Below are 12,340 nucleotides of genomic sequence, written 5' to 3' on the forward strand. Positions count from 1 at the left end.
AGGCTGAGAGCGAAGGACATAGTCGCACTACTCCCCGGGTAGGGTTTAAAGTGGTCTAAAAGAGGAACTTGCTTGCCTTTGGCAAACCTGAGGGAGAAACTAGGTTCTGGGAAGAGACTTGGACCATGGAATATTAAAGTGGAAGTAGTGTTAAGGTCACGTGGTTCTTCACCATCTCTCCTCCCTCCCTTCCCATTTCACAGCCATGCAAAACCTGCCCATCTTAGCTTTTGAGGAGTGAAAGGAGTGAAAGTCCTGGATTAGGACCTAGTAAGATCTAGGATCTAAGATCTAGGATCTTAGATCCTGGTGGTCCTACCAATAGGGCATCAAGATCTTGCAGGCTGAGGGTGAAGTTAGAAGGCATACTCCCAGGTTAACATATTACTTCTGAACAGCAATGGCAGTAATCCTGGAGGAGCCAACGATGGGGTTGAATGGCCTGTCCACTTTGAGATGAGGAGATATGTCTCTGTAGCCACAGAAATGGTGGGCCAGATCATGGGAGTAGGAAGGTTGAAGAGGAGCAGGTCCCTTCCTGCAGGTGACACCTTCATCAGCTGCTGGCTTCCATCTCTCTGATGGAGAGGGCTTCCATCTGCATTCACTGCTTAGAAATCTTATTTTTAGAAACCAGATGAATATTCCCAGCATCAGCATTTCTCCCTGCAAAGCCACTGAAGCCAGCCTGAGTGGAAGGAGGCCAGGCCTTTGTGGGAGAGGGGCATATTATTTTGGGATGGGGGGTTGGAGGAACATAGTATTTGCTTCCTTCCTTTCCTTCTGCCTTTAATTTTGTATTTTATTACATAGAGTAAGGATCTGAGATCTAACGCTGATGTGGGCTGACATCACTGAGTCAATACTAGCTTCTCTAATAGCTCTCCTATTTTACTGCGTTCATGTGTGATTATTGGAGGAAAGATAGAATCATAGAACTGGAGGGATTTTCAGGGTCATCTAATTAACTTACTGCTTGATGCAAAAAGTTCTGAACAGAAGCATCTCCAACAGATGACTGGATAGTCACTGCCTGAAGATCTCCTGAGAGAGAACAGAAGAAAAGAACATTATTTTCTCTTTTTTGTTTATTGTCAAACTCCTTTGTGTAATTAGTTTCACTGCTGAATCTTCGTTCTGTAAAGGTAAAGACCCCCTTGAGTCAAGTCTGACTTCTGGTGACTGCTTGGACATGTCTATATAGTTTTCGTAGCAATGATATGGAAGTAGTTTGCTGTTGTTTTCTCCCAGGATGTTTCTCAACTTCCCAATTGAGCCTGTAGCCCTGGAATTTCCTGGTGGTTGCCCATCTAAGTATTAACTAGATCTGGCTCTTTAAGATCAGCTAAGAGCCACTATCTGCTAGAGATATCTCCTAATATTTGAGCTAACTTCCAGAATTTAAATTCTGTCCTATAGAACAGGGTTCCTTAACCTTGGCAACTTTAAGATGGGTGGACTTCAACTTGCTGGCTGGGGAATTCTGGGAGTTGAAGTCCACCCGTCTTAAAGCTGCCAAGGTTGAGGAACCCTGCTGTAGAACATCTGAGAGTAATCCTTGTCATATGGGACAGTCCTTTCGGCTTTTGAAGACATGCCCATCCTGCCTCTGGTTCACGTATATCTAGGTCTTTTAGCATTTGCTCATGGGGCATGTTTCCAATAAATCTGACAGCTTTCACTTTCCTCCTCTGAACATATTCCTATTCCTTTGCATCTTTCTTAAATACATAGCCCAAACTAACCACAACACTCCAGTTGAGATTTGTCTTGTACAAAATAAAGTGAAACTATTAGTTTGATTTAGAAATTACAGCAACCTAAAACTGCATGAGCCTTTTTGACTGATACTTTCTTCCTGGTGTGATCAGCTGCAGTTTTATCTGAAATTCTGTATTGTTGCCTGATGGGGTATTCCTCAGTCTGTACAAATACACTTTATTTTATTTTTTAAAACTTTTTTTTTTTTACTTTATCCAACCCAGTTTTATGACATCTGGCATTAAAGATTCATTTTGAAAGATATTGGACCCGGCATGCAGTCCTGTAAATAACCCACTCAAAGCCTGCTTACGGTTTGATAAAGAATCATTTATAACCACTATCTGGATATTATTTTCCAGGCCATTGGGAGTTAACCAGGCAATGTTATTACCGGCATTATACCAGGATTTTCCAGTCCTTGCATAAAAAATGGCCATGGGAGACAGATACCAGCACTCTTCAGAGAATTGAAGGGCATTTGAAAGAATACAGATTGGCTGTGGAGTATTCAAACAACCAGGCCCTTCCAAGTCAAGAACATTCTCATCGTCAAATAAGATATATGTATATTGCAGCTGGGACAGGCTAGATCAGTGTTTCTCAATCTCAGCAACTTTAAGATGGGTGGACTTCAACTCCCAGAATTCCCCAGCCAGGTCTTACCTTCTTAGCATCTGAATATATTAATCTAGTTAAAGCTAATCTACATTTGGCAATAATGGCTTGGATATTTCTTTTAGATTCTAGGTTAAGATCCTGTACATTAGGAGATAATTAATTCTGTTACTTGGTTTATTATCATAATAAAGTTGAGCCTGGCTTTATCACATTTGCATAAAGATTCTTCTTGCATTACTCAAACAGGGCACTGCCCACTTGAGTCTAGTTCCTGGTGAGGGCATTCACACAATTTTCTTGGCAATAGTACAGCAGTAGTATGCCCTTTATTAGGAGGCTTTTTAAACTGTGCAATCCAACCTACAGCCCTGCGATAAGGTAGGGGCCCATCCATGTACTATCCATGGCTGAGCTTGCTTAGTTTCTAAAATCAGCCAAGGTCAGCTAGATGCTGCCACCTGCTGAGAACTTACATTATGTACTTCCACATAAGCCCTTATATGGGCCAATTCATTGGAGTCACAACCTTTCCCCTGTAAAACAGAGCATTGCCTAATAGAACTTCATGCATCTCCTTTTTCCATCTGCTTGATCTCCTTCTCTGTGGAGAGGAAGGAGGCCCAGCACTCAGGAGTATGCCTTACCAGCTGACGTCTGTTCAGCTTGTCACCCGGTCCATGTACAGTAATAAACAGGCTTCCAGCAGTTTTTCTGGCATTGCTTCTTTCTCTGGCAGCATCGTGACTATGAATCTTTCATTTAAAGAGACAGTGCATGTACGTTTCAGACTGAGCTGGAGAGCAAACAAATCCATCCCCATAGTAGCAATCATTTCAAGGATTCTGTTATCAATGGACGATCAGCCAGTGAGAAAACATGAAATTTGTCAGGCAGAGTGACATCAGAGTTATCTGTCTGCTTGTAAAGAGCCTCAGAAACTGCAGAAGAAACCTCAGGGGGAGACAGAGTACAGTGCAATGAGGTCTGAAGGCTGGAGTTGTCCCTGGAGAAAAATTGGCCATTAGAGTCAGTAGTCAGATTTTTTATGCAAACAGAGCCTTTCTAGACAAATGACCCTCCCCTTGAGCTCCCACTTCAGTGCACACCAACTCAGTGCATTTTTTTCCATTCTGGGGTATGTGTGATGAAGCCCAAAGAAGATTTTGTGTTAATTTAAAAATTTGTACACTACTCTTCAAAATGGAGTTTTTTCTGGGGTCTTTCAATACACTGAAACCACTATCTATACAATATATGAACAATGGATCCACCATAGCAGATAGATTAGTTTGAAAGGTTCCAGGCAACTCATACATTAAGCATATTTTACATACATTGAAAACAAAGGCTGAGCCTGGGATCTTAGAGACCCTGGAGAAGGCTTTCCAAGGGGAAGGACAACCTCTGAGGGGTCCAGCTCACAGGTTGCCACTTTCCATCCTGGAAGAAATCCCTGGGATGATGATGATGATGATGATGATGATGATGATGATGATGATGATGATGATGATGATTTACCTGATTAATGTTACTGCCTTGAATTTTAAAATATTGATCCATTTAATTATTTCAAATATTAAAGGCTGCCTCTATGAAAAACAGCCCTGGGTACCAAAGAGTAATGGCTAGGGAGGTTTTGGTCTTTAGGGCTCAGAAAATAAATAGATTGCAAATGCAATCAAAAATTCTTCTCCTCCCCAAGCATCTCCCTGTCAAAACCTGATAAAGATGAAGAAAACCAAATCCTCTGAGAATATTGGAACCTGTTTGGTCCACTGACTCAATTTTCCTAAATACCTCCTTGTAGTCTTCCCCAAGCTGGCACCCCCAGACATGTTGGGTCTGCAAGCCCCAGAATTCCCAACCAGCATGATCAAAAGCTACAATCAAAAGTGATTTTGCTAGACATTCTGGGGAATGGAGTCCTAATGCATCTGAAGAGTGCCAGTCTGGGGAAGAATAAATCGGGGGCTCCACATTCAAGGTAGACAATGGTCATGTGATAATGTTCTCATCATGGCCTCTAGAGGGCAGTGGTGGATATTAGAAATACAAGTGAGCATCAGTAATGTTGAGCACTGATTATTATAGACGTACAGTCAGGTACAGAAATATTGGGACATCGACACAATTCTAACATCTTTGGCTCTATACACCACCACAATGGATTTGGAATGAAACAAACACAATGTCCTTTAACTGCAGACTGTCAGCTTTAATTTGAGGGTATGTACATCCAACTCAGGTGAATGGTGTAGGAATTACAACAGTTTGCATATGTGCCTCCCACTTGTTAAGGGACCAAAAGTAATGGGACAGAATAATAATCATAAATCAAACTTTCCCTTTTTAATACTTGGTTGCAAATCCGTTGCAGTCAATCACAGCCTGAAGCCTGGAACGCATAGACATCACCAAGATGCTGGGTTTCATCCCTGGTGATGCTCTGCCAGGCCTCTACTGCAACTGTCTTCAGTTCCTGCTTGTTCTTGGGGCATTTTCCCTTCAGTTTTGTCTTCAGCAAGTGAAATGCATGCTCAATGGGATTCAGGTCAGGTGATTGACTTGGCCATTGCATAACATTCCACTTCTGTCCCTTCAAAACCTCTTTGGTTGCTTTTGCAGTATGCTTTGGGTCATTGTCCATCTGTACTGTGAAGTGCCGTCCAATGAGTTCTGCAGCATTTGGCTGAATGTGAGCAGATAATATTGCCCGAAACACTGCAGAATTCATCCTGCTGCTTTTGTCAGCAGTCACATCATCAATAAATACAAGAGAACCAGTTCCATTGGCAGCCATACATGCCCACGCCATGACACTACCACCACCATGCTTCACTGATGAGGTGGTATGCTTAGGATCATGAGCAGTTTCTTTCCTTCTCCATACTCTTCTCTTCCCATCACTCTGGTACAAGTTGATCTTGGTCTCATCTGTCCATAGGATGTTGTTCCAGAACTGTGAAGGCTTTTTTAGATGTCGTTTGGCAAACTCTAATCTGGCCTTCCTGTTTTTGAGGCTCACCAATGGTTTACATCTTGTGGTGAACCCTCTGTATTCACTCTGGTGACGTCTTCTTTTGATTGTTGACTTTGACACACATACCCCTACCTCCTGGAGAGTGTTCTTGATCTGGCCAACTGTTGTGAAGGGTGTTTTCTTCACCAGGGAAAGGATTCTTCGATCATCCACCACAGTTGTTTTCCGTTGTCTCCCGGGTCTTTTGATGTTGCTGAGCTCACCGGTGCGTTCCTTCTTTTTGAGAATGTTCCAAAGAGTTGTTTTGGCCACGCCTAATGTTCTTGCTATCTCTCTGATGGGTTTGTTTTGTTTCTTCAGCCTAATCATGGCTTGCTTCACTGATAGTGACAGCTCTTTGGATCTCATCTTGAGAGTTGACAGCAACAGATTCCAAATGCAAATAGCACACTTGAAATGAACTCTGGGCCTTGTATCTGCACATTGTAATTGGGGTACTGAGGGAATATCACACACCTGGCCATGGAACAGCTGAGAAGCCAATTGTCCCATTACTTTTGGTCCCTTAACAAGTGGGAGGCACATATGCAAACTGTTGTAATTCCTACACCGTTCACCTGAGTTGGATGTACATACCCTCAAATTAAAGCTGACAGTCTGCAGTTAAGGCACATTGTGTTTGTTTCATTCCAAATCCATTGTGGTGGTGTATAAAGCCAAAGATGTTAGAATTGTGTCGATGTCCCAATATTTCTGGACCTGACTGTATACATTGAGAGAAATGAATTGCCATCCTTATGAGAACTACAGCAGTTAAAAAATAAAATAAAAATCCCTAAGGAGGTGGCATCCATTAAAAAAGTTTTCATCAAATTGCAAATCACATCTGACTGTCAGAATTTCTGTATTCATTCTTTGGGATTACTCAATGGGAAATACTGTGAGAGAAGATTTGCATGCTGCCATCCCACTGAGCACTTCCTCGCTAGCACCATTTTGCTCCCCAGTCCATCCCAAACAATTTGAACTGAGCTGCACTTGTCTTTGCTGCTTCCAACCTCAAAATGACATACTGAGATCACAAGGAGAGCTCTCAGAAGGTCACTGTCCCATCCCCGGACTGCCACAGGCCTCGGAGAAACAGAAAATCCTCCCCCTCACATGATGCAAAAAAGGAAGTAAAATCACTACTCCACCACTCCACTTGATAGATACACTTCCATGTTGTTGGGATAAGAAGCTATGAGAAAGATGGTGGTTTGCAAAGTGAGAAAAAGAAAAGAAAAAATGCCCAAGCCACCATCACTTCATTGCATTTGAAAGTGTGATTTGTTCTCTTCTGTGGGAAAGTATGCTTTTCTAAATATTTGTAAGCATGGCTGCATGCTGCTGTAACAGACTGAGGAGAAAAAATAAGTGTTAAATAATCTAGACAGGATCCAGGAATTTCGTTTCAAAAAGCAGCCCAGGTTGGTTTAATTGCAGAATCCTACAGGTCTTCCTGCCTACATAATAGACCAGACAAGGAGGCAGGGGTTGGAGTTCTGCCTGATTCTCCTTCTCTTCTGCGGGGGACAGACTGCAAAGCAACAGGTTGCTCAAGGTTTTGGGGGCGGGGGTTGGTTGGGCTCAGGAAGCAAGGAGACAAGAATCCCTCCCTATGGGAGAACAGAGTGCCCACAAGCTTGAGCACTGCAAAAGAGAAGACCAGCTTAATTCCCATTTCAAATAAACTGCTCTAGTGTCAGGAAAAAAACCAACTCATTGTTCAAAAAGTTAAGAAGAAATGAGCTAGTTTGATCTACGCATTTATGAAAGCAGATTGTGCAGATCAGGAAATGCAACGTGGTGCTCAAAATGTTCCAGCCTTAAAACAGGTCCTATGTCTCTTTCTACTGTCATGCAAAGATACCAACCACACCATCCTCCCAGTGGAGACTGAATGTCTAGGGCTGTGCAAAGCATTGAAAAGAGAGGCTTTGCAAAGCACATAACCCCAAAGGAATCCGCTTTCTGCAGAGCATATAAAGTGGCTGCATTCACTGCGAGGCTTTGAAAGGTGCCTCAGGATGTCTGCCTGTGTGTGCCCAGGCACAGATCACCCACCTGCCAGGATTGCCAGCAAAGCCGCTCTGCGGGTGCACACAGACAGGCCCATCTGTGAAGACAGCTAAGGACAGCTTCCAAACTAGCCCCTGAGCCTTGCAAAGGAGGGGGCAACTTTCATGCTTGGGAAGGAGGTGCCAAAGATCATCTGGATCTAAGAAAGAATATGTAAAACGGCCCCCCAACTAAAATCAATAGTTCTTAATATTCGTTCTTCCTTCATACTTTCCTTCAGCAGCAAGCATATCCAGTTTCAATATAGTACGGTAGTAAATATCAATCGTTTTCTCCTGTGAAATCAATGTACAAAATCTTCTGAAGATAATTAACATTTTGTACCAAAGAATCAAGGAAAAGTGAATTTTGCAACCCTTATAAACCCAGCAATTTTGAATGTATTTCTTTTGATTTTGCTATTAGTAGGTTATGGGGAGGAACTATGCAGAACAGTGGAACCCTTCCCCTTGATTGCTAAAGGAGACCTATTTAGAAGTTAGCTTGTTCTGTGTAAATGTGCACTAAATCAGAGTTTAGCCACTTGTCTGAATTCTGAGACTCCACCACCTACTGCTGGCCCATCTTCTTCAAGCCTTTCTGAATAGCCATTCAGTTCTCAGCAGCTAAGTAAGGATAGCCATGACGTTCCTGGTTCAGAGTTGATATCAACTTAGAAATTGATCTTTGTTTATTACAGTGGAAACCTGGATGCTGACTTTGGCACCCAGTAGCAATTCCTGCATTTGCATTGTACCCCTTGGCCTTCTCATTGCACTGCTTGCTTCTCAGCTATAAATTAGCGCATCCAGTTTTCAAAGGAAAAGCAATTGCAGTTAAGTCTGCTTAAGTAATGATTTTGAGCACTATAGTACTTTGGAGGGGAGTGTAGCTGGTAGAGGAAGCTGCCTGCTCCCTTTCCGTCTGCGGGGCTTTTCAGAGCTACCCTTAGATTGAAAAAGCAAAGCACTATTATCCTAGCTCCGGCAGAGGATAATCCTGATACAATAGTCACATCAGTCTTACTTTCTGCTAAGTGAAAGAAAGAAAAAAAATGGCAGAGTTCTTCCTCCCAGGATCAGTTTCTTCCTAATTCTGAGTAGCGGATAATATATTCTCACTTCATCCTTGTTCTTTGCCACTGTTTTTATGCAGCCAAGAGCGAGAAGGCAGAGGCTTGCAGAATGCTGGACAGAAGTTTTGAGGGCTAACATCCTCCAGTGACTTCTCTGGGATCTGAAGTCATGGAAAAGCTATTGCTAAGGCACAGCTGGGCTCACATGGGAAAGCACATTCTAGGGTGGGATTTAATTTGCTGTGTGGTTCAGAAAGTTTGGATGAATCCGTCTCCAAAACTGGCATATAAATGTATCTGTAAAATTCTTCCCAGACTGCTGCTTATCTCTGGTTATAACTTTCCCTTCCAGGCACTGCCATGGTGTATACATTTCTGAATGAGTAATAACAGAGCAGGTCAAAGAAGCAAAGGCTGGTTCCGTGCAATCAGTTTACATGCTATGCTAAGCCATAATATCCTTAACCATGGACTATTGAATCAATCACATTCTGGAGGGTTCATATCATGCTATGCCATCAGACGTGATTTACGAACTGTCATGGCTAGAAAGTTAGCAAATCAGACAGTAGGGATGGTGGTGGAAGGGTGAGAGGACAGGGTTGGCACTGTAGGGTGGGTGTTGAAACAGCCAGTAACTGCCCACTAATGGGATCCAATGTCATCAAAATACCCAAGTTAATCCTCACGTGAAAGAAGGTTTTATGAAGCCTATTTATAACTCACCGACTAGATTCGTACTTTGCTCCAAGCTATTATGCAGTTTGTTTGATTTTGGCACCCTGGGTTATGTGCACTCAGTCATTGTGGTTTGTAAATCATGTTGTAGGGCTTAGCATGATATGTGAACCTATCAATTGTGGCTTATTGGACAAAGGTTATTAAGCAAGCATGGCTTATCTTCTGTTCCTTGACCCAAGGATATCACGGAGAAGAAACATCCTTTGCCACTCCTTCAATGTGTTTTATGTTTATAAAAAGAGATGGAACTTTGTAAGAGTTTTTATTGGGAAAGGCATAATTAATCTTGTACTCATCTCTTTCTGTGCCCCATTCTGTGCCACTGGCATCCTTTGCATTTTCATATAAGAGTAGTCCCTTGCTAGATTAAAGACAAGCCCATCCACTCTTTTTCACAAGTATCCCAGCCGGCACTAAAAAAAATACCTGTGATCTTCTGCTCACTGTGACTATAAAGAGCACTGTGGGCTGTCTTTTATACTGATGGCTTGAACCTATCACCCTAAATTATCTTCAAGAATCTCACACACCTTTCTATTCAAATGCTTCTGCCGTTTGCAGCCAAAGGTATAAATGTTTTAAATCCATGACAGAGTGCGCTTGCTCTGTAATCCTGCATGGCAACATAGCTCACTCTTGCTCAGCAGAGGGAGTCTTGCAGCACCACCATTTTAGTAAGTTTTAATAAAGCTTTTACTTGGAGGAGGACTGTTGTCTCCAGTGATCACGTCATACAGCTCTTGTGGGCTGCAGCTTGAATGTATTGACTTTGACTAGGATTGTGAAGAACTCGTGAGCCCAGAAAAGGCAGCTTGCACTTTCAGAGTTGTGAAATTCTGTCTGAACATTTATTCATCTGTTGTTGTTTTTTTCAATGCTTTTCTGTCAGTGTTGACTTCTGGCGACTGCCTGGACAAGTCCCTGTAGTTTTCTTGGCAAGTTTTTCAGAAGTGGCTTGCCCTTGCCTCCTTCCTCAGGCTGAGGGAGAGTGACTGGCCCAAGGTCACCCAGCTGGCTTTGTGCCTAAGGTGGGACTAGAACTCACCGTCTCCTAGTTTGTAGCCTGGTGCCTTTACCACTACACCAGACTGGCTCCCCTATTGCATCTACTATCACAGAATTCCTGCAGTCCTTATGTAGCCAAAATGGCATCGTTCATTCATTCAGAAGAAGGAGACCTCAACAGGCTGGAAGGAACCTGAGTTTTCAGAATATCAACAGTCTTAAGGAAAAAAATATCGGGGGAGGGTATGTAAGAAAGGAGAAATAAAAGCGGCATAATGAGGACTGAGCATGCTTTGTGTTCATGGAATGTTGACTGCTGATATGATGAGAAATGGACATCCAGGGAAGGAGAATGGTGATGTGGAATAAAATGGAATTCTAACAGACACCTTCCACATTGCAACAATTATTTACAGGTGTCAACTATAAGACTCAAAGAATCCCTTGCATGTTATCCAAAAAGATATCTGCAAAAAGCTACAGAGCCCGCAACCTATTTGCAGGTGCACATGTCCCTATCAGAGACATACATTTTTCTGAACTTAATCAAGCTACTTAGTGAGGGGGTGTTCGTCTCTTTGTATTTCTTCATTCTACATGGCCGAACAAGCTCCCAGAAAAGGGAGCTATGAGCTCACCTGATGTTTGGGCAAGGTTCATTAGTTGACATTTCAACCATGGAAGAGTTACAAGAAAATCCTCCTGCATTACAGCTGGGCTTACACGGCATCCCTCTAATTGCTAAAGGAAGCTGGCATCACTTAATGGCCAGAGAGGCAAGGAAATAACTGCAGCAGACAAATGGGCTCAGAGGTGGCCTTCACGTCATGAAAAGAACTGGCTGGGTGAAGATTCATTCAGGGAAAATGCAAAATAGGATCGAAGTAAATAAAGACATAGGAGGAAAAGGGCTGAATCCACTCTCTTTGCTGGGAGCTTGGATGGCAGCCTGTCCTTCGGCACACCGAAGGAAAATTCTGTAGTTTTGCTTTTGGCATCTACACCATGGAGTGATGGAGGATAGGCATTCTGCAACCCCAGAGATGGTGATTTCCTAGGAAAAGAGTCTAGCCGGACCTTGGCCATAGTTTGCATCCAAATGAGTCAAACAGGCAAGCCAAGGGGTTAGTAGCAACAAGACTCATGCACTGTAGCTGTCTTCAATCAGCAAGTGCGGTTGCTTTCAGAATATTAATTTGGATGGCAACAAGCAAGATATCAGAGAGGCAGCTCCTAGTGGAATTGGGGCAAGGCAGACAGACTTCATACATGGACGTCCTAGGATTAGCACTTTCTGTTCCCCACACCAATCTACTTTATCTTTTGCTCCTCACTGACATAACATTTAGATGGGCTAGCACCTGACAATATCCTTCCCAAGTCGGGCAAAAGGGTCAGTTTCGTTTTTCATCTAATTGGCATGCATACTCATAGAGTATATACCTTAAGGCAAGACTTGAAAGGAGGAAGTGCAACCCTCCTTGCCCTTCTGAACCTCTCATCAGCCTTATGAGATGCCATAAGATAGCCTTCCATAATGCTTCATCAGATATTATCTACTTAGTGATTAGTTTGTATCTGAAGAGATGGCGCTTGACCCTAAACGTGATATTTAGCTGGAAAGAAGTACTCTTTCCTAGCTATGTAGCTCAGTGGTTCTCAAATTTAACAGTATCACAATCCCCTAAAATCATACATGAATTTGTGCCACCCCCATGAATAAATCTAAATTTCACTGCAGTTAACATCAGGTAGGAGATAAATACCTTGTTTTTAATAATTCTGTGTATCAGATTGTGTTGCAGGATGTCCACAGGGTATGGGGAAAAAAGTCAGGATGGCTGTGACAGTTTGATCAAAGCTCCACCTGTTGTTATGTGTGGCAGAGCTTTGACTGCATCCTCATGGCCGCCATCTTGATTTGTTTTTATACCCCTGCCTTGTGGAGCCACCACCACAGGCTTGCCCAGGCAAAGTGAGGAGCTGACAGTCGCAGGAATTGACGGTCTTCTCAGTGTGCGGATGCAGGCAAAGCAGGAGTGCTGTCAAACTTGTTT

General features: G+C 42.8%; 1 protein-coding gene across 1 annotated transcript in view; it reads left to right on the forward strand.

Moving 5' to 3' along the window:
• Nucleotides 1-12,340, forward strand: part of SEMA3B (semaphorin 3B) — a 51,410-nt gene that overhangs the window by 663 nt on the left and 38,407 nt on the right. The gene's annotated exons all lie outside the window — the stretch shown is intronic.

Source organism: Python bivittatus, unplaced genomic scaffold (assembly GCF_059951505.1).
Source record: "Python bivittatus isolate LINGU-HERP-01145 unplaced genomic scaffold, Pbiv_v1 ctg000080_np1212, whole genome shotgun sequence".
Lineage (NCBI taxonomy): Eukaryota > Metazoa > Chordata > Lepidosauria > Squamata > Pythonidae > Python > Python bivittatus.